This window comes from Oreochromis niloticus, linkage group LG13, assembly GCF_001858045.2.
Source record: "Oreochromis niloticus isolate F11D_XX linkage group LG13, O_niloticus_UMD_NMBU, whole genome shotgun sequence".
Classification (NCBI taxonomy): domain Eukaryota; kingdom Metazoa; phylum Chordata; class Actinopteri; order Cichliformes; family Cichlidae; genus Oreochromis; species Oreochromis niloticus.
The window spans coordinates 16,079,894-16,099,223 of NC_031978.2; the positions used below are offsets into that span (position 1 = coordinate 16,079,894).

At 43.5% G+C, this 19,330-nt stretch overlaps 1 protein-coding gene and 1 long non-coding RNA gene across 2 annotated transcripts in view; one reads left to right on the forward strand and one right to left on the reverse strand.

Annotated features, from left to right (window-relative positions):
- The window catches only part of lrmda (leucine rich melanocyte differentiation associated), a 205,725-nt gene that overhangs the window by 19,887 nt on the left and 166,508 nt on the right, over positions 1-19,330 (forward strand). The gene's annotated exons all lie outside the window — the stretch shown is intronic.
- The window catches only part of LOC112841998 (uncharacterized), a 28,379-nt gene continuing 11,759 nt past the window's right edge, over positions 2,711-19,330 (reverse strand). The window contains exon 3 of the long non-coding RNA XR_003213549.1: positions 2,711-3,381. This is a non-coding gene — a long non-coding RNA (uncharacterized LOC112841998). The remainder of the gene's footprint in view (positions 3,382-19,330) is intronic.

The window sequence follows — 19,330 nt, forward strand, 5'->3', positions numbered from 1 at the left end:
CTCATTTAGTGCCAGTGGGACTCCCAAGATTTTATATCCACTGGATTTGTTTGAGTTGGAAAATTGGTCCAGGATCCACAGGGGCAACTCCATCTCCTGTATTCCAGCTCCTCTTTGACTTTAGGATGATGAATGTGAATTTACATTTGCTCCCTATGCTCTCATGCTTTACTGTAATGTAATTTCACTAATGGAGCCACAATCACAGAGATGTTTACGTCTGAGTTTAAGTAGTGAGGAATATTCAGTGGGTTAGAAACTGGAGATATCAGACAAAAAGTCTGCCTATATGAAAAAAGTGTATAACAAAAACTACTACAAGAATGGACCTGGTGCTGATGTGTGTCTGACAAAACCAGATTTAACAGATGCTTCAAGGGGACCTTAACCCATGAAATCACGCTGTCCTGCATCCAGAGCCCCACCCTCTAACTGCTGTATAAATAGATTCTCGTGACAGGGTAATTCATCTCTGGCCATGAAAACATCAGCTTTAAAAGACAGCTCGCTGAGACCCTGTGCTTGTTAGGGGCCAGATCAGCAGCCCAGATGCCTGGGATGTAAACTCATGAAGAGAAGATTAATTTATCTGTCATCCCTGACTTTGACAGTTGTTGTAAATTTGACTCTGGCCCCTGCACACGGAAGGGAGGAGGGGGAAGAAATGAGAGATGAGTAAAGATATGGAGAGGAGTGTGAAGAGGGAGGATGACATTAACGAGGGAGGGGTAAGGTAGGGGTGAGCGGGTGTCAAAAAATTTCAAACATACAGTATTGACAAGTGAACTTACTCACTCGCTGCTGGTGTGCACCTGGACTCCATCCGAGGCCCACGTCTCCAGATGATGGGTTTGGAAACCTATTGTTAGGGAAAATTTTGGCAGTGATTTCTCTCAAAAAGCACCCTGCCTCTTAACCATTTTTTTCCCTACTGCTCTTTTCAAGATGGTTGCCTCATAAGGCACACTGGAAAATGAGTAGTGGTGGTGTCAGGGAAGCCATTTGGGGTCTGATTGATGGTAGCAGGCGAACCACAGCGGCCATGTTCTCTGATCTCCCAATGTGCAGGCCATGCTTGGCGCACTCTGAGAAACAGGAGAAGTTTTTTTTTTAAGTTAATGCCACAACCAGACACATTGCGTTATATTTCTCGTCACATCTCTGTCAGTGTTTCAGAAAATAGATGACAAATTGGGATGAGTGGAGTGTTTATCATTAGAGAGGAATATGACCTGGCTTTTGATGGAACATACAAAAAGAGTAATGATGCAATAATCAAATTATTGCTCACTGTGAGACAGATAATGTGTCTAGGATTTATCTTTACACTTAAACTGACAGTTTTAATCATAATGCAGCTGGCATATATGCATTCATACGAACTGGATTTTAATGTCATGCAGAGGTCTTTAGATTTACAGCATGTCTACCCAGATAACGGCATGTTCTGCACATCATGCATATCAGACTGTATTTAAATTTATGTTGTCCGACTCCTTTTTCCCACAAATCTTGATGCCAACTGTTTAATCAAGGTTTTTGTAGAGCTGTAAATGTGAATGTAGTTGTAACAAAATCTTGAAAGCGAAAACGTAAGACCGATTCACTTCAGAACCCCACTAAACATTTAACTAACACGTGCAGTGTATTACGCAGTCCAGCCCTTCAGTGGGTTTATTGTATCTCTGATCACCCCCTAGTTTAGATACAAGGTCTAGCATGAAAGCAAATCAGCTAAATTTGGCTGTATTTTTTTTTATAAACACTCCTTATATGTCTGATTGGACCTAAGGGGAAGTGACAAATCTCGTGCTTTTATTGTGGATTAGCATGCTAATAGGCTTTCGACTTGATTTGACAGACCTCGTTTCCCCCAGGAGAGGGACAGCCTCGAGCCAGGGAGAGGGGTTCTGTTTGAGGGTAAGCAGGGGAAAGGAGTGGAGGGGGAGGAAGAGGGAAGAGAAAAGGAAAGTGGGGGGGGGGGGAGCGACAGGACATGATGCAGGTTTGGAAGTGTGAAAGATATTGCTAATTAGCATGTGGAAGAAAAAAGGTTCTGACAGGAGAGGTAACCCAGCCATGATAAATATGGTGACTTCGCAGTCCCTCCTCCTTGCTTTTGTCTGTCAGACCTCACAGCTGTGGACTTAAGAACTCTTTTCACCTAAAAGGAAATCAAAAGGTAATCCCAAGTTTGATGTTTGGAGAAACTCTTGAATTGGAAGGAGGGGGAAAAAGGGGTCGCCGGTGTAATAGGGCAAGGGGGTTTAAGCTGTAAACCCTTCACAAAAGGTTCTGACAGAGTGAGTTCCTCCCCAATCTCCGTGAGTGTATTTGGAAAGTTCTGAGCACCTTCTCCATGCATGACTAAACCTACAGAAGAATGGGGAGATAAAGGACGTTGCTGGATTTAAGCAAAAGTTTAATTTCCCTACCAAAACAAATATCTTGTATCAATCAGTGAGCTGAAATTGAATCCTCTCACCTGTTCCTGGTTTGCTGGAATTCTTCTGGATAATTTAAATAGCAACCCAAGTTTGATTGACGCTCCCCGCTCATAGTTTTGTCAACATCGATTGTTGGAACTGGCACTTTTTTCTTTTGGCATCTTAGTCTAAGAGGATGATGAAAGTGGCTGAAGATTTATATGAATGTACAGGAGAAAGATGTGATTCAGCTCATTTTACTTCTGAGTTAATACATAAAGTTGTTCTTGAGAGTCGGCAAAGGATGGAGACTTTGGTGAAGTGGGGGCTTATTTCAGACCAGCTGATCAACCTATTGGGCATCTTGCTTGGTTTTTCATTTGTATTGTGGTGCCATGGTCATTCAACCAATTTATTTTTCCAAATTGCCCCCCCCAAAAAAACCCACATAAAGGTACACAGTCATAGAAAGCAAAGCAAATGAAAAGTATTTGACCGTCTCTTGACCGCTTTTCAGTTCAAGGATGAAGCTGCAGCACATTAGCTGTCTGTGTGAGGAGATAATACCTCTGCTCATGATAGCGCTGACCTTGAGAAGCTAAGATGACAGTAACCTTGCTATCATCCCTTGAACCCCAGATTCTTATGCTAGGTGCATGTCTGTCCACTTACACACACCCACACAGTGTACATACTACATTTAGCTTGCTGAAACCCACACAGTACACGACCTTTCCTCCTTTCCCTGACAGCTTCCTGAAACTGGCAACTGCAGTATTGCTTTGGAGCACATTTGCTTACCATAAGAATGCAATTTTCACTGATAAGGTCCCGGAACTTGGCGGGAGGTAGGGGGGTGTATCTGTCATTTGGTGTCAAAGCTCCGGTCTTGGATGATCCAGGGGGCTCGCCCTGGGGGACAGCTCAGGGCTGAGTGGGCCAAAATAATGTCATCCTGTGGAAAAAAAAAAAATGATTAATCTATCCCTGTCTATCCTTTATTCCACAAGGAAGCATGCAGTGGGATAAGTGGCACAATAAAGCATATTTAAATTTCATTTATAGCGCATTAGGCTGTTGTTAAATTGCCTCATCATTCTAATTTAGGGGAATTTAAAGACTGAGACAGATGGGAATAAACATGAATATATGTAACCAAAAAATAAATAAATAAATAAACAACTAAACTTTTCTATGTTGGAAATTTTAAGCACTTTGACCAGAGTCCCAGTTAGCATGAAAGTGTGCAGCTATGGGATCTACGTACCCTTTGAGAGCTGGTATGCAGTACACATAAAAGTAACCAGGGTGAATATCAGAGCTGAGAGCCTCGCCATAAATACTCAGGTCAAAGCTGTCAGCTAGAACGCTTCTCTTCATGGTCTGTCTTCTCTTTTTAGTTTTAATCCCCTCGTCATGGGATGAATGGGTATGAGAGAGAAACAGATACAGGCAGAGATACTACAGATTGGAAAGAGCACGAAAAGTAGGAGAAAAACGCACTCTGAAGTGTGTGTGAATCCATAATAGCGCTACTTAATGACACAAACTATCTTCCCTTGCTGTCGGAGAGAGGCTAGGCTTCCTCAGAGTCTCAGAGGGCCCTCTGTTACAAAACAGAAGACAGTAGGGCTTTGACAGCTCCAAGTGTCTAGGGCCAGGGAAATAATTGATAGCAGGCTGCCTGCATCCAAGGTCCTTTAGCAGTAATTGCAAGCAGAATCTGACTCTCTGATCTCACCAGTGGTATTGGCTATGCCAGAACAGCCTGGCTTTGACAGATTGCCTTCCTGCAGTAATAACTTAGGCATGTTCCCTGTTTTCTCACACAAGGCCATAGAGCGCCGTCTCCACCACAGAACTAGCCCAGAATCATCAGTGATTATTTTAGATGTGTATTTTGCTTTTAGCTCTTGGCAGATTTTTCTGACAGGGTGCTCTTCGAGTAATGGTTTTGCCTGCAGTCAGCCGCTCCGTATATTGTTTTCCATCGTAATGTCTTTTTGTAAGCAGAATGAAATTGTTGGTAGAAGCTGGGATTGTGCACGTGTTAACATAGAGTTGCGAGGCGGAAGGCGTCGAGTGAGGCTCGTGAAGAGCAAATGGATACCGCAGAGTTCTTTCGTTCTTAAATTTGCTCGTCAAGTCAAACATTTACTGCCTTTAGAAGGGCTGTAATGACTGTTACAGATCAGCTGTGGTGCCGAAATCTTTTAGTTAAAAAAAAAATGGAGTCGCCAAACACTCTCCGTTGTCATGGCTCTTGAAATTGAATGACAGCCTGAAGGCTTTATGGCCTTTTGAGGGATAGTCCTCTTCCCCCTCTCCCTCCCCTCCTCTCCTTGTCTCCTCGCCCTCCTCCCCTCTCACTCAGTGGCACTCTTCCATGCTCACTGTCTGCACTGTAAAGCGCTCAGGGATTTATTGTCAGCTGGAGTTTCCTTGATGGGGTGTAATAATACTGTGCCTTTCTCACCCGCTAAGGTGGTAGAATCCCCTCCCTCTGCCGATGAGAGGACCCCTGCGGGCTGCCCTGTGAGCGCCTGTGTTCTGTGGCAGACTTATAAGCCTGGCAGCTCCACCCCATGGCTGTCCAAACAAGGTTTCTCAACAGGCGCCCACATCAAAAAGAGCAGTGTATGGGAGCTGCAGGAAAGTGAAACGGCAGGATGTTGCCTTTTAGTTATTTATTTATTTCCCCTTTCACAAACAGAAGAAAAGAGTTAAAAGCATGTGAGCTCTCCTGGCATTGAAAGGTTTTGGGGGTTTTTGTATACGTGTGTTTGTGTTTTGGCAGTAAAACAGTGAATTGTTGCTACTGCTAATTACTCTAAGTAGTTTTGTGTTCATAGTTGCCAGAAATAATTCCAGGCAGGACTGATGAGAGTAAACACTAAACTGATTTCTGAATGAAAATCATTAAAGAGATGGAAGTGTAAATAGACACGATCCCCATGACACCCTGCAGTAGGAAATGTGATACTGTGGGTTAGTACTTGACTGCCAATATCTGCCAGTTAATCTAATTTAATCTTTAAATAAAGGCTTAAATCAATGCAAATAAACATTAGTAAATGAGTCTGGGAATAACATGTGGGAAAAATATCAAAGACGAGAAGAAAGTTAAAAGTCCCTAAATGCCTCAAAGCATGCTCGCAGCTCAGCAGGCGAGCTGCAAAGGCGACTGCCGGATAATATAAATAGAAACCTCTTTCACAAACCAGCAATTAATAAATGATCCTATGAGCGATCCTTGTACAGGGGTGGATATGAGCAGACAGTTTGTCAGGTCAGGATGGGACAAACTAGTCCCAGCTCGCTGTCCTCTTTGAAAGCTCGGTGGCAAGATAGATGGGCGCGTCAGGCTGCTTTGAAATGTCTAAACATAGACGTTTTAAAGGTGGACGCAATGTGAAAATGTAAATAAACTTTATTGGAGCTTGGGGTCAGGCTGAGGTTGGATTTATGGTTTTGGCATTCACCCTTAGGCCCATCCGTCATCCCTTTGCCCTCAGTCACAGCTCCTCCCGCTCGCGCCGAGTCCCTCCCCCACCCCAGATCACAAGACCCTCAGCTGAACTACAGCCGACCTGCAGGATCCAAGGCCAGCTGGGCTTCAGATGCCATAATAAGAACCATTCAGTGCCTTTAATGATTGTGTGACTTTTGGACAGGCCTACCCTCCTCTCCTCACCCCTTTTTAGTTTTATATACATCACAATTCTTTCCTTATAATTGCTCTTAATTTGCTTGTTTTTTCCTCAACTTCCTTTTTTGGTTTAATTTGTATTTCTTTCTGTGTGAATATGTGGGGAGGAGGGGTTGTTGTTAGGGGGGTGGAGTGCTGAAGCATGTGATCTGAGTGTTATATGGGAGGTCCTGAGGGACATGTTGAGTTTAGGCTGTGTCTCGCTGGAGCAGTGTCACACCAGAGTCTGTGTTCACTTATTTACGGCACAGATGCTCGTCATGCCTGTGTTCCCAAATTATCAAGACATAATAGGACTCTTGTCATCAACTGTGCTCTTACAGTACAAAATATCCGACTTGTGCCGTTTTGTTTTGGGTAAATAACATCTGCCAGAAACTTTTTAATTCTTACCATTTTCCCACAGTTTATCAAACACGTTACTGTCTGGTTTAAGGTATCAGGAAACAATTCAGCATCAAATTATTGCAAGAAAACAAACCCTCCAGTACCTTTTTCCAAAAGCTGAGGACGTGCAGTTGTCCCGGCATTAGAATATGAGGGGACACCTGCTTTAAATGACTGAGGGTAGCTGGGAAGTGCTTTGATCTTGCGTGACAGTTTGACTGCCTCGATGGGAGTGGCACTCATAATCCTTTTGCTTAACTCGTGCTTTTTGGCCCAGCCGGGGTCCTGTCCAGGGATAAAGCAGTGGGGCTAGGTCTTAATCAAACAGCGGGGTCGCTGGTTGCATGTAGTGAAGGGTCTTTGAGGGTTAGAGTGCGGAAGGGCACATTTAGGATAGGGATGAATACACACAAATGGAGGATTAGAGTGTTTTGCCTACTTGCAAATAGGAGAGGTTGAGCTGGCAGTCATTCACTTCTCCACAGACCTGAGTTCATGCACCCACTTCGAGGGCTGTTCATTATCCACGCTGCCAAGCAAAATGTGCATCTACTCGGTGCTGTTGTACGCCGACTTTCTGATAATTGTGGCAGTCAATCTTAGTTTAATGACTCATGCCCGTCCGCAAAACACATATTACCAACTGTCAGATTGCATGCAAACAGTGCAGTTTCACATATAAGAGCCCTCCTTGCAGATTCAGTCTGGTCTCAATCATAGCCTGGAGGAATCTGGTGCACATCCAGCAAACAACCAGTGGTAAACAAGTGTAAGTGTCATTGGTCAGTTATGTGATTCCTGTTTAACTGTGGGAGCATGCTGAGCCCAGCATGGATGAGTTGTAACGAAGAGGCTGGATGACCTCTACTTTGTTATCAGCTGATCTGCCTCTCATTGTAAAAGCCTCGGCAAACAAAGTTACAGTGGGAAGAGATTCTTTACTGTTGGACCTTTTGCGCATCATCTTATGAAGTATTTACAGAAGGCTTGGAGACATCGAGGCCTTTGTAGCTATAATGAGTTAACATGAGCAGCATGTCACATTTTTCTATTTAAAAAAATTGGGTTAAGAGTCAAGCAGGGGGATTTTCAGACTCATTTAAATTGTTTAATAATTGGTGGGGGGTTTTTTTTCCTACCGCAGACAAACCACAATCCCTTTAAAAATGAGACAGATAACTCATTTAGAATTATAAACCATTTTCTCTGTTTGTCACTTCTATTGATTTTCTCCTGCCCCCGTCTCTCATAGTTTATATCCAGCTATAAGATATACTCCTGAGGAGGAGTTATTGCAGCTATAGGCCTTGCCCGCCAGGTCTGCCATTACCAAGAGAAGAAAAGCGGGGGTGGAATGGTCGGGGCGCAGCAGCGGTATTGGATAGTGTTTAAATACCGTCCAAAAAAAAGAGCCTGCTCATTTAGCCAGAGCCAGCTTTGAAAAGCAGACTGATGCGATAATCCTGTGAGTAGCAGGTGGCCTCCTTTAATGTTGGTGTAAAACCAAATTGCACTTTTTCATTTTCACTCCTCTCTTTATAATCTCTAAATGAGACAATTGATCACCTGATGGCAAGAAAATGGTTTCACTGCTTCCCATTCAAAGTGGACCTGAGGAGAGGATGATGGCGTACCGTCAGGAAAGCAAAAAAAGAGCCATATTGTGTTTTCTTTACTTTCTATCTTGTGTCTTTTTCTTTTGCCCTCTCAGACTGGGCTGTCAGTAGTGAGGAAGAGGAGGAGGAGGAAGCAGGCCTTTTTTCTTCTTCCCCCACCACTTCCGAATTACCTGCTGGGTCCGAGCTCTTTTATGCTCTTGTTGTGACAGGTAGATTTATAAGGCTTGAAATTTGTACAAATCAGTTGTCATTCAGCGGCAGCTGTCAATGTGTCAAGCTGTCAGGGCCTGCTGTGAGGGAGATGCCTTAGGGGGCTGAGCGAGGGGGCAACCGCCCAGAAAAGAAAATGAGTTCAAACAGACCTGAGAAGCTCCTCTATTCCACAGGCCTCCCTGCCCCTGTGGAGACGCCATCGATTTCTCTTGATGTTGAGCAACAGCGCACCCAAAAATGACATGGCACACCGCGCTCAACCCAGTCAGGCTGCGACACACCAACATGCGCTGCACCAATCCCTTCAGTCTGCACACGCCTCTCATTCTCTGCTAAATGGCTGGAAATTGTAATCTCTCCGAGGAGGGAGAACACCAGAGTTGTGTTTAGAGCTTGTTGTTGCAATGGCTGTCGTGTTTTCATGTGCCGCTTAAGTAGCAGAAATGGAAATCTCTCCGAGGAGAATGACAAGCGTGTTTAAAGATTGTTGTCGATTGTTGTCTTGTTTGCTTGTTTGCCGTGGCCTTGTCTCAGCGTGGGTCTGCCTGCGTGTGATTGGCGGGCCTGCTGGGGCAGTGATGGGCATGACAGCCTCTCTCAGTCAGAGGGCCCCAGGTGACACACACCTTCTCCATCCTCTATCCTTCTACACAGCCTTCACAGAGGAATGGCAAAGACAGGTGCTGCAACCAGTGTGAAGTGTGCGGAAACAAAAGACAACAGCTGACAGAGAAGCTGTGCCAAGTGGCAGTGTACACGTCAAGGTGTGGAATGACACAAATATACTCATATTTCTCTCATGCACATGTCTTTGTGGTATTATTGGTTCTGTTGTCACATTCAGTCTGTGGGAGCACATGGAGGCAAACAGGTGATTATCTACAACACTTTATTAGCACGTTGTCTCGAGTCCTTAATTTGAAGTGTTTAACCGTTATCTATTATAATAAAATTATAAAGCTGCACTTAAAAGTAAATATTTAAACCACCGTTTCCAATTGGATATGTTTTTTCCTTATTTGGTCGACTTCTTTCACACCCAAGATGTCATACATTGGCTTTTTGCATAAACATGTTCTACTAAACATTGAACCAAGCTGTGTGCCAACTTAATGACAGTGTCACATTTGCATGAAACAGTACATGATGTTGTTGTTCAAGGTTTTTATCACCTTGTCCTTCCAGTTTATTGACAACAACATTGTAAACGGTTGGAGGGGGGGTGGTACCTCAATGGAACTGCAGTGTTTACATCCAGATCTCTCAGCCAAGTTTGTTTTCATACCCTCCGTTTGCCAAAAAACCCCTCCTCTGAGATGGGGCCGAGGATGACCTGCCGAATCCGACTCAAAGGTTTAACCAAAGCTCGACGTCTTTAAGCACGGTGAATCTGAGGATGTACACGAGGGAAGTGTTTGAGACCTGGTTAATTTGAAACCTGAGGTCTCAATTTCTTTTCATAGCATGCCATGCTCTGGCACTGCTAACCTGGCTGCAATCCAAACCTCCAACCTAAACTAGTGTGAACACAGGCACAGACGTGGACATACATCAGAGCCGCATGGCTACACCGTAATTAGCCTGATGAGGTTTTGGGGGATCCTTCTAACAGATTTGTCATTCTCCAACGTGGGGGCCCGTGAAAGAAAAGGTTTCATGGGACAATGTTAGGAAGGTGACACTCGCTCAGCAGCCCTGCAACAAGGGGTGAAATATTAATCAAAGTTTTCCATGCAGCTATTAACAGCTGCTGGCGTGGCCTCTGTGTGGGTCTGTGTATGTGCGTGTGTTTATTGTGTGGAAATGAGCAGCGAGTTAGTCCACAGAGAGATGAGTGTGACGTGTCTGAGTTTGTCTTGTAAAAATGCAGCTGTCCAGGACATGACAGCTACAGCGTTAGAGGGGCCATTACGGGGTGTACAACATTTCCTGGGAAATGGCTTGAAAAATGACAATGCAGCCTGTGCAATATTAATTGCTACACAGTCACCATAAATAAGTCAAAAAGCTTTAAGAGAGGAATAAAGTAGCGCAAGCGCCGGTTATCCATTGATTATAAAATGGGAGAACAACATTAAATCATACGCATCGGTTATTTTTTACTGCATTCTTTTTAAGTAATTAGATTAAAAATACAGTTTTATGTTTGTTCTCTGCCATTACACTTCTTTCCCTTGCTAGGGGCGATTGTTTTACTGTGAAAACCCGTGGCTGCGTTGGAATTTAGGTAACGTGTTGACATTCGCTCTGAGCCAGTCCCTTTGTCATCTGTGACCTTTGTGACTCTACCTTGTTAAATGTAGGACATTTGTACTTCAAAGGACCAGCTTTGGTTTGCAAATGAAAACCTAAATGTGCACTGGACTCCCATTTAGTTGCAAATTAACAGTTCATTGTTGGGAAGCTGTTGGCACACGTTTGGCAAACCGTTTTCTTGTAATGAATAGCTTACACATGTCATGAGTTCATAAGGCAAGCACAGTGGAAAGAAAGCCATTGAGTTTTTGCAGTTGCAATCAAAGGCTTGCCTTTAAATAATGCAGCTTTATTATTTGCTTTCAACGCATTTTTATTTGGGTATATACATATGTCTTCCTTTGAAGAAGTACATTTTTTTAATGCCCTCATCATGGTTAGCCTTTGATATTTATTTTTATAATCCAGCCATTTCTCTAACTTGAAGAAAATACTATGACTGTAATATACTGGCATAAAATTATACTGTGCACTAAATGAAGCTAAGACATTTTTTTGTTCACACACCCTGTCTTTAAATTTCTTAATTTCTGCTCATGAAACGCGAGTAAAGAGGTAAACACGGCAGCGACGGTGTACCAGCAGCTTGTTCCACAGTTATTGTTTTCATGTCTTGTTACTCAGCAAGCTTTTGTCTGATTTAGAAATGGGCATATGTTGTTTAATAGGAAATTAATTCTCACCCCCACTGCCGAGCCCCCTCCCAGTAAATCAGGCATGTAAACCAAAAAACCTGAACACAGTGACTAATTAGAATCAAAAGGGCTGGAATCCATAATGGGCCTCCTTCACTCAAAACACTACTCTATAATTGGCCATAAATAAACCCTTGCTGTTTTTGTGTGAGCTGTAAACAGCTGAATGCTTCAATTAAGCAGAAATACACCCGCGCCATGTTAAATGCAGGGTGCTTGGGAGCTGCTGACATATGGATATGATCTGCCACCCCCCCACTCCACCCCCCTCCACCAGTTCCAACTCAGGCCTTTTTTTGTAGAGTGCGTGAGAAGCACAGATAATTTTTTTTCTTCTTCTTTTGCTGGTGTAATATTATAGCGACTCATAAATAGATGGTTACCCCTTTCGGTACTAAAAGTTTTCATTAAAGACGTCTGAGTTTTGTTATTGACACCGTGGGTTGCCTTTGCAGGGAAACACAGTAAAATTTATCTGTGCACTTTTCCTCACCTAATAAATCATCCAAACAGGGCAGACCATATGGCAGATAAGACCTTGGAAATGTGGCTTCGGCACGTGAAGAGTCAAGTTGCTTGAAATCAGGAACGATCACAGACCGCTCTCGTCCTCTCTCACAGAATATCTCCTACTTATTTTACACGCCATTTTCTTGTTCACCTTATCACCTCTTTGTCACTTGTTTTTTTTTTTTTTCCACTTTCCCCCAAGAAGAGAGAAGCAATTCCTGTGTGTAAAAGACTGGGAGTAGATAACTCTCTCATTCGTCCTCCTCCTTTCGTTTTTTTGTCTCTCTCACTCTCACTTCTGCCTCCCCTCCTCCTCTTTCACTTCTCCTCTTCCTCCTTCTCTCTCCCCCCACTCTGCCGAGAGGGTCTTGGGAGGTGCACAGACTGATGGGAGAGGATGATATATGTAGCGTCTGTGTCCCGGCTCTCCTCTGGCCCTTTGTCATTAATCATAGCCATTAGCTTTTCTCACTGCAGCCTTGTCTGTGCACCACTATGAAAAAGCAGCCTTTTCCCTCGTATCCCACACCAAGAGAGCCTGCTAATACTTCTGCCTCACTGTCACATGGTTGCATTTTCAGCACACAACAAATAACTATTGCAATGTAGAAGACAGATATTATACCCAAAACCTGCAATTTTTCACCAGCTTGGACAGGGGAATACGGGAGGAATGATTGAGTGGCTGTGCGGTGGAATTGATCATCAATATTGATTTTTGCCAATAACACTTTCCTGTCTGCTCTCTGTGCCTTTGCAGCGGAGGTTAAAATATGCATCGACTAAACGATAAAAAAAAATAAAAAAAAATAACACAAACGTACTTCTGAAGACGTCTGCTTTGGACTGGTTTGAACTGGATCGCAGTCGACTTGGCTATGGGAAAGACTATAAAGGCTTGCTTTGGATGGCCAACGTGTGAACTAATGAGAATAAACAGCTGGCCACAGTGGTGACCATCTAGTGTAATAGAGATGTATGGCCACTGGCTCCCGCTTGCCTACTCCTCCAATCCCCAAACTGTGCCTGACAGATATACTAAAGCCTCATCAGTCTAGTCCCAGTCACAGCAAACAAACATGCACGCACCAACCGCACAATGCTTGTGTGTCATACGGGAGCATACGCACACAGGCTTAAAAATCAAGGCGAAACAATAAAGACCCGGTGCAGTTACGGTCCACGTCTCTCTCGCTCTCTCTCTTTTACTCCCTGTCTCTCTCACGCGCAGGCACGGAGCCAGCACTTTCCACATTAGAGACTCAACCCTCTTTTTCTCATTTCCCTAACTGTATCATCCATACTGTACCTAATGAAATGATTGCAAGTAGTTATTGCTGACTTATTATCTAGACATACAGCTTTATCAAAGTGCTGCATTGATTTAGTGGACTGTGTCGCCAAGAAAACTCCAGGGATATTTCATTTGCCCGGCTACGCCATAATAATGGGACCCATCCCAGTATGCATTATGCATAGATAGACCATAGATAATTCAAACAGGAGGAACACATGCATTACACTGGCACTGTAACCTCCCAATCTCATAGTGTCTATTATATTAGGCTGTGATGCTGTTTGTTTTGTACTGCACCAGGATCCCATTGCAGTGAAATGATAAGAACCAACACTGCAGCCAGCAACATGTACAAATTTGTGTCATAGTTTTCAGCTTTGATAAATCCCAAACACCTTATTCAGCAGGTATTTGTGCTTCCTCTCATTTGACGGTGTTATGTCCTCACAAAGAGAGAGCTAGCTCCAGGTGGCTCTGTGCCTCCCCCCAGGGTTTGTGGAGCGAGATAAGCGTTTGTCTTTCCACTTCTAAAGTGGCTCCTACTAAGCCCCATACCTGGAAGATGACTGATTTTGACAATACAATTTACATCTCTGTATAAAACAATCTCACACTGTGCCTGCCGATTTACACCGGATTAAACTGTTTGTCTCCGTCACAGGGTAACCACACAATCTATCAGGGCCTCTGTGCCTTTTCCAATACCACATTCCCTCTTTCGTCCCTCGAGAGCAGAAAATTGATCGAGAACGCAGAGCGGTGGGCCTCCCCCCCCTTTTTAAAAAAAAAAAATGCTACAACTGTTTCGGAGGACCTGCAATTATTGAAACATGCAGATGTCAGTAATTTCAATAAAACTGATATGGTAGTAATGAAAACATCTGACTGAGAGGGCGACAGTCACAGGATTTATGGCTGCATTAGAGGAAAAAGGCTGAGGTGACAGTTTTGCGGCATTGCTCGGCACTCCCCTGTTTCACACACATTAAAGGCGCAGATCAATTAGCGCCTGACGCCGTTAGCTTTGCCACAGACGGTCCTTTTATGGTGACATGAAAAATGCATAGGTTCCGAGGAGAGATTTTGGAGCCATTAGCTGCCCTCATCCTCACATGTTTGCATGGAAGTGTGCATTTCCAATGATGTGTAACTGCACAGTAGCCAAAGCAAAAATCCATTTTTACAGTCGGAGAAGAACCTTGACCTTATTTTTGTATCTTTTAGATGTATCAGTTTAAATAGTTGTACGAGTTTCTTGCTTGGATATGCCTCCTTAGGACATAAGCCTAAAAACAGCTGCAAATAAAATCTATAACTGGTCTGCCATTGCTTTAATATTAGTATTACTGTTATTATATACAGAAACCAGTTCTAACTCCAAGCATATTGCAAACATGTTGTTAACCCACTCAGATCAAATAGGTTCGTCCATCTATTATTGTACTCCTATGATCTCATGATGTCTGAGTGCTGCCTCTCTGCTCCCTTTAGGTGAGTCATTGCAAGTCCTGTCACCATCTCTGCTCCATACGCCATATGTCTAATTCTAATTAAATGAACATTAAGGACCCCCCTCCATCCCACCGTACCTTCTCTTTCTCACCCTCCCTGATGTGATCAGAGCTTGGAGAGCTCAAATGTTAAAGTAATGAATGTGTTAGCACTGTCACAGGACCAGGAGGAGGAGGAGTCTGAAATGAGAGGAGTCTGAGGAGTGACGGTGCAGTGCGGCTAGGTTTTTCTTCTTAGCGACCACCGTGGAAGCGACGGGGCTTGGTCACATTTGATTTGCATAACCTGCTAAAAAGCTATCAGAGGGCCTGCAATTGATTGAATTTCACCTCAGAGAAGTGCTAATTAATAACGCTGTGGATCTGACAGCCCTTTATTATGTGCGTGGGGCAGAAGATGATGTCTGTATTAGCAGGGTCTGGAAGGTGTGGAGGAGAATATAGAATGATGAATTAATGGAACTATGTCCTGGCTCCATCATCATATCATTAGAAGGCTATTGATGGTTTCACACTACAGGTAGACATCTATAAAACTGAAATGGCACAGTAATATTTGGGCTATATAATCGGCACTATAATGTGGATTTGAACAGGGATCTTTGGAATTGTAGGGTAATAAGAGGCTTGTCTCAATATACGTATCGGTGTTCTGCCAAATTTATGCTTTAGCCGTATCATCCAGCAGTACTTACCGGTTATTTTCACCTGTTCATAAAATGTGCTTGAGTTTTAGATAGCTGAGTTTGACTCCACATCAAGGATGACAGAAGTTTTACTTTCTGCACAAATGTTACAGCAAGCGGCAAAGTATCGATAAGGAAATTCGGAAGGGGATTTTCCAAACAAATATGAACCAGAGTTTAGCTCTGTGTTTTAATGGAGCAAAGCATATTGGCAATAACATTTGGTACATGCAACACAAACCCATCGTCCTGTTCTGAGAGAAAAGCCTGCGATATCCTTGATCGTGTTCTTTGTATGTGCCACAAATCAATATCTGTCTTCATGCAGCTGAGTAGAATAATAGGCTGTCTATGCCCACATTGGCAGAAGAGTATCCAATCTTTAAAAGATTTGTTTTTCCAGCCCTCTCTCTGGTTTCTGCTCTGTTTCAACGGGTGAGGTCTTCATGGAAAAGCTCTGATTGAAATCTTCCATGGGCTCTGCTAACTTTGGCCAAAATGATTCCCTTAGCCGGGAAGATAACGCTGGTAAATCGCTCTTAGACGCCATCATAAACTGCCCGAGCGGTATGCTGTGCTGTTGCCAGCAGTAATCACCCTGGTAGAAACAATTTAACTATGTGTAAATGACCACTGCTGCTTGGTGAATATCATATTTCCAGAATAACTTATTAGATTAAGAGGCTGCACCGTGAGGAGATTGGAAATGACAGATAAAGAAATCAAGCCCAGATTGTGTGGTATATCTGACTAGGAGCTGCTTCATAACATCACTAATAAGATGAATTCCTTTTGTTTATAACCGTGAACTCCACCGCAATAAAAACAGGTCTTTATTATCAAACCTAAGAGCGTTTTTCTGTTATGAATTGCAGTACCATGGTGAAACAGATACAATAATGCAAACATCTCCCTTTTTATGTCTTTTATTAAGGCACTATATAAGCACACATATATTAGATACAGGAGGACTGTGCGAAAGAAAGATTAGAGTATTCTTCAGATAAAGAATCCCATTATGTTGTTTTACTACTTATTCAAGGTCATACTGTATGCTAGTAGCGTAATGATGCTTTCATGGTGTTCAATGCTTATTGCTCTAAATTAGCTCTCCTAAATCATAGCGGCCTTTTGGATAGGACGCCTGAGAGTCCTGCGTGCGTTAATGTTGTATACACCCCACTATTCGACTTGAAGCCGAAACGCTCTTCATCATTCCATGAAACAGGGAAATGCCCGTGGGTAATGAGACTGACTGCAATTGAGAGTAACTTATGGAGCTAATATTCTATATCTGCACATAACCAGGGTTCTACAGGACGTCTTAAACATACACTGGGGTGCGTTTCCCTAACATCATTCTGCCATGCATATTATTTCCCTGTCTGTCTTCGTGATGCTAGGCAACTTGATGAACAGCATTTGATATATCAGAGCAGATTCTCAGCGGATTTCCCTTGTTTAGGGCAATGAAATCCATTTTCTGCGTTTTGTCCGTGTTCAGTGCAAATTAATGGAGCTCTCGGATCGGGATCAGCTTGATAAGCTATCGGGTGAAATGAGAAGTTGAGACTGCAGTGCAAAGGAAAAGGTTTAGGTATCATTCTGGATTTAAATCCTTGCTCAGGACCTCCCAAAGAGCCATTTGTCCAAATGAGCATTAGTCATTATTCCTTAAACCTGCATTGGAGCTCATAGATCTCACAACAAATAGGTGGCTTGTGACAGAAATGAGGTGTAAGCATTCAATAACCCACCCCGGTGTTCTACTCTCCACTCCCACCCTCTTTGCTCTCTACTTTTTTTCTCTGTGTAACACAAAGACATGCATAATGTGGACTGAAATCTGATAAGTGTTCCTTCATGGTAGCCCTCCCCTGCTCTATACATCACATCGGTTAGAGTGTGTATATTCCTGCGTGTGTGCGAGAGAGCGGGAGTGAGCAGATCAGAGAAAGGGGAGCTGTAGTTGGGATTGAACTGGGCTGTCTGAAGTTGATTAATCGGCCTGCGAGGGTGAGAGACTCCCGGGCCAGGCAGCAGGGTCCATCCCCGTGGCATGTGATGCTGATTGGCTTTGTCCTGTGCGTCTGCGCTGGAGGAGCGGACATTAAGATTAAGTGATGCTGTCGTGTCGGGGAGCACTGCACTGCATCATTCTGGGAAGAGACAGCTGTGCTGCTTAATCCTTCATCACCAGGGGAGAGCTGCCAGGGCCCAGATATACAGCCAAAGATAACCCTCTATAACTTCTGCTAAAGATCAGGAAACTTTGAATTCGCATCCATCTGCTTGGCTCTGTTCAGTTCACCCCGCTCCCCCCTCCCTCTGACTGAGTGCTAGAAATGAGCAGTCACTAAGAACGCTAAATAAAAGGGAGGAGAAGGCGGAGGAGGAGAAAGTGAAGGATGGCTGAAGGGAGTCATCTAAGACCAGTAGTGTGGATGATCTGTGTATGGATAACCTCTGGCACCAAGGACTGCCGTTTTGTCTTCGTGAATGATGAATTCAAAATGCAGATGAATTGCAGAAATGGTTTTTAATCATTCATTGGAAAATTATGGTTAAATTTCTCCAACATGGCTTCAGTTTCAGTAAAATCTGTCGTTATGTGCCTCGATCCAAGTGCAGATTTCTACAAATTGCGCAGTTACACTATTGCATCATTCACAAGTGTTAGCATCCCAATATGGTGAGCACTCATGTTAACTTTTCAATCGCACAGGTAATAAGTTGCCAGGTTTTGTGAAGGCGGCATAGTACACCCAATCTCCGAAACATTACATTACAGTAAAGCAAAAGGCACGAATGTAAGTTACACGTTTGTGACTTACGTAGTGTGTCGGTGGTCTTAAACTCAATCTTATTTGCAGAAACCTGCTGGCTTTGCGTTTGCTTGGTGCTACTAAATATTTGTGTTTAAAATAGAGCAGAATATTCGCATTGTTATTAACAGTATTGCAAAGGAAGCTGTCCAAATTAAATACTCAGTGAAAGTTTGGCCATCCATATGTGATTTCTCAAACCCATGCGAGGTACTTCTGTTGAAATAGATTGTATTTACTCTAGGTTTGCCGGAGAGAAAAGCAAGCTGGTGTGTTGTGAGAGCAGATAAATCCTGGGCGGAGGCCGAGCGGCTGACTGATTCCTCCTGTATGCAGCGATGGGTGGCGTCAGCAGGTTTCACACTGCTGGCCTTTGCATGTTTGCAGCTGGTTTGATGCAGCTGTCAGACTGTGATTGATGAGTATCATCATTTAAAGTGTAAAAGAAAACGTCTCTGTGAAGGGAGACATGATGAACTGCCGCCTGCTGGTGCTCTCAGAGACACGCTCAGCGCTTCCTCCTCCCTCTCACTCTCCTCGTTTCTACATCACTGCTCCCCTGTCCATCCCTCCTATCTCTTCTCTCCTTTTATCCTTCCTTTTCGGTGCCTTTTCTTAGTCTTTAAGCACCTCCTCCTTCCATGTTACTCCCCACTTTTGTCCTCTTCTGCTTTCTTTTGCCTCTGTCATTTCCCACTCCTGTCCTCCCATTTCTGTTAAGGTTTATTTATCTCTCCCTTTTTATTTTTTTGGCATTTTTCTTCTGTCTCTTGTTCCCTCTCTTCCAATCCTTTATCTGTCCTGACCCCCCCCATTTGTTTACTGCCGTGACAAGGAGGTCCTCAGAAGCAGTTCATTCGGCTTATAATACTTATCATACGAAATGTCTAAATTCATACGGACCCCGGAAGGCAATATATTTAGTCCCTGCCTGCTGCATACCTCAACACCAGCCGCGACAGTGACATATTAGTTATGCTGTCTTTTGCAATGTGATATCTTTAAATTTGCCACCTTGTTAAGTTTTGATTAATGTGATTCCATTTCAGCAAAGTAATTGGCTTGGCCCTGTTGTGAGCGATACACAAGCGTTGCGCTGGAACAAACGCTCCAACATAGTAATGAGGCAATGAGTTTGTTCTATGGATGTTGGCAAGTGACAGTTATTAATGATTGCTATGATAAACAGACGAGTG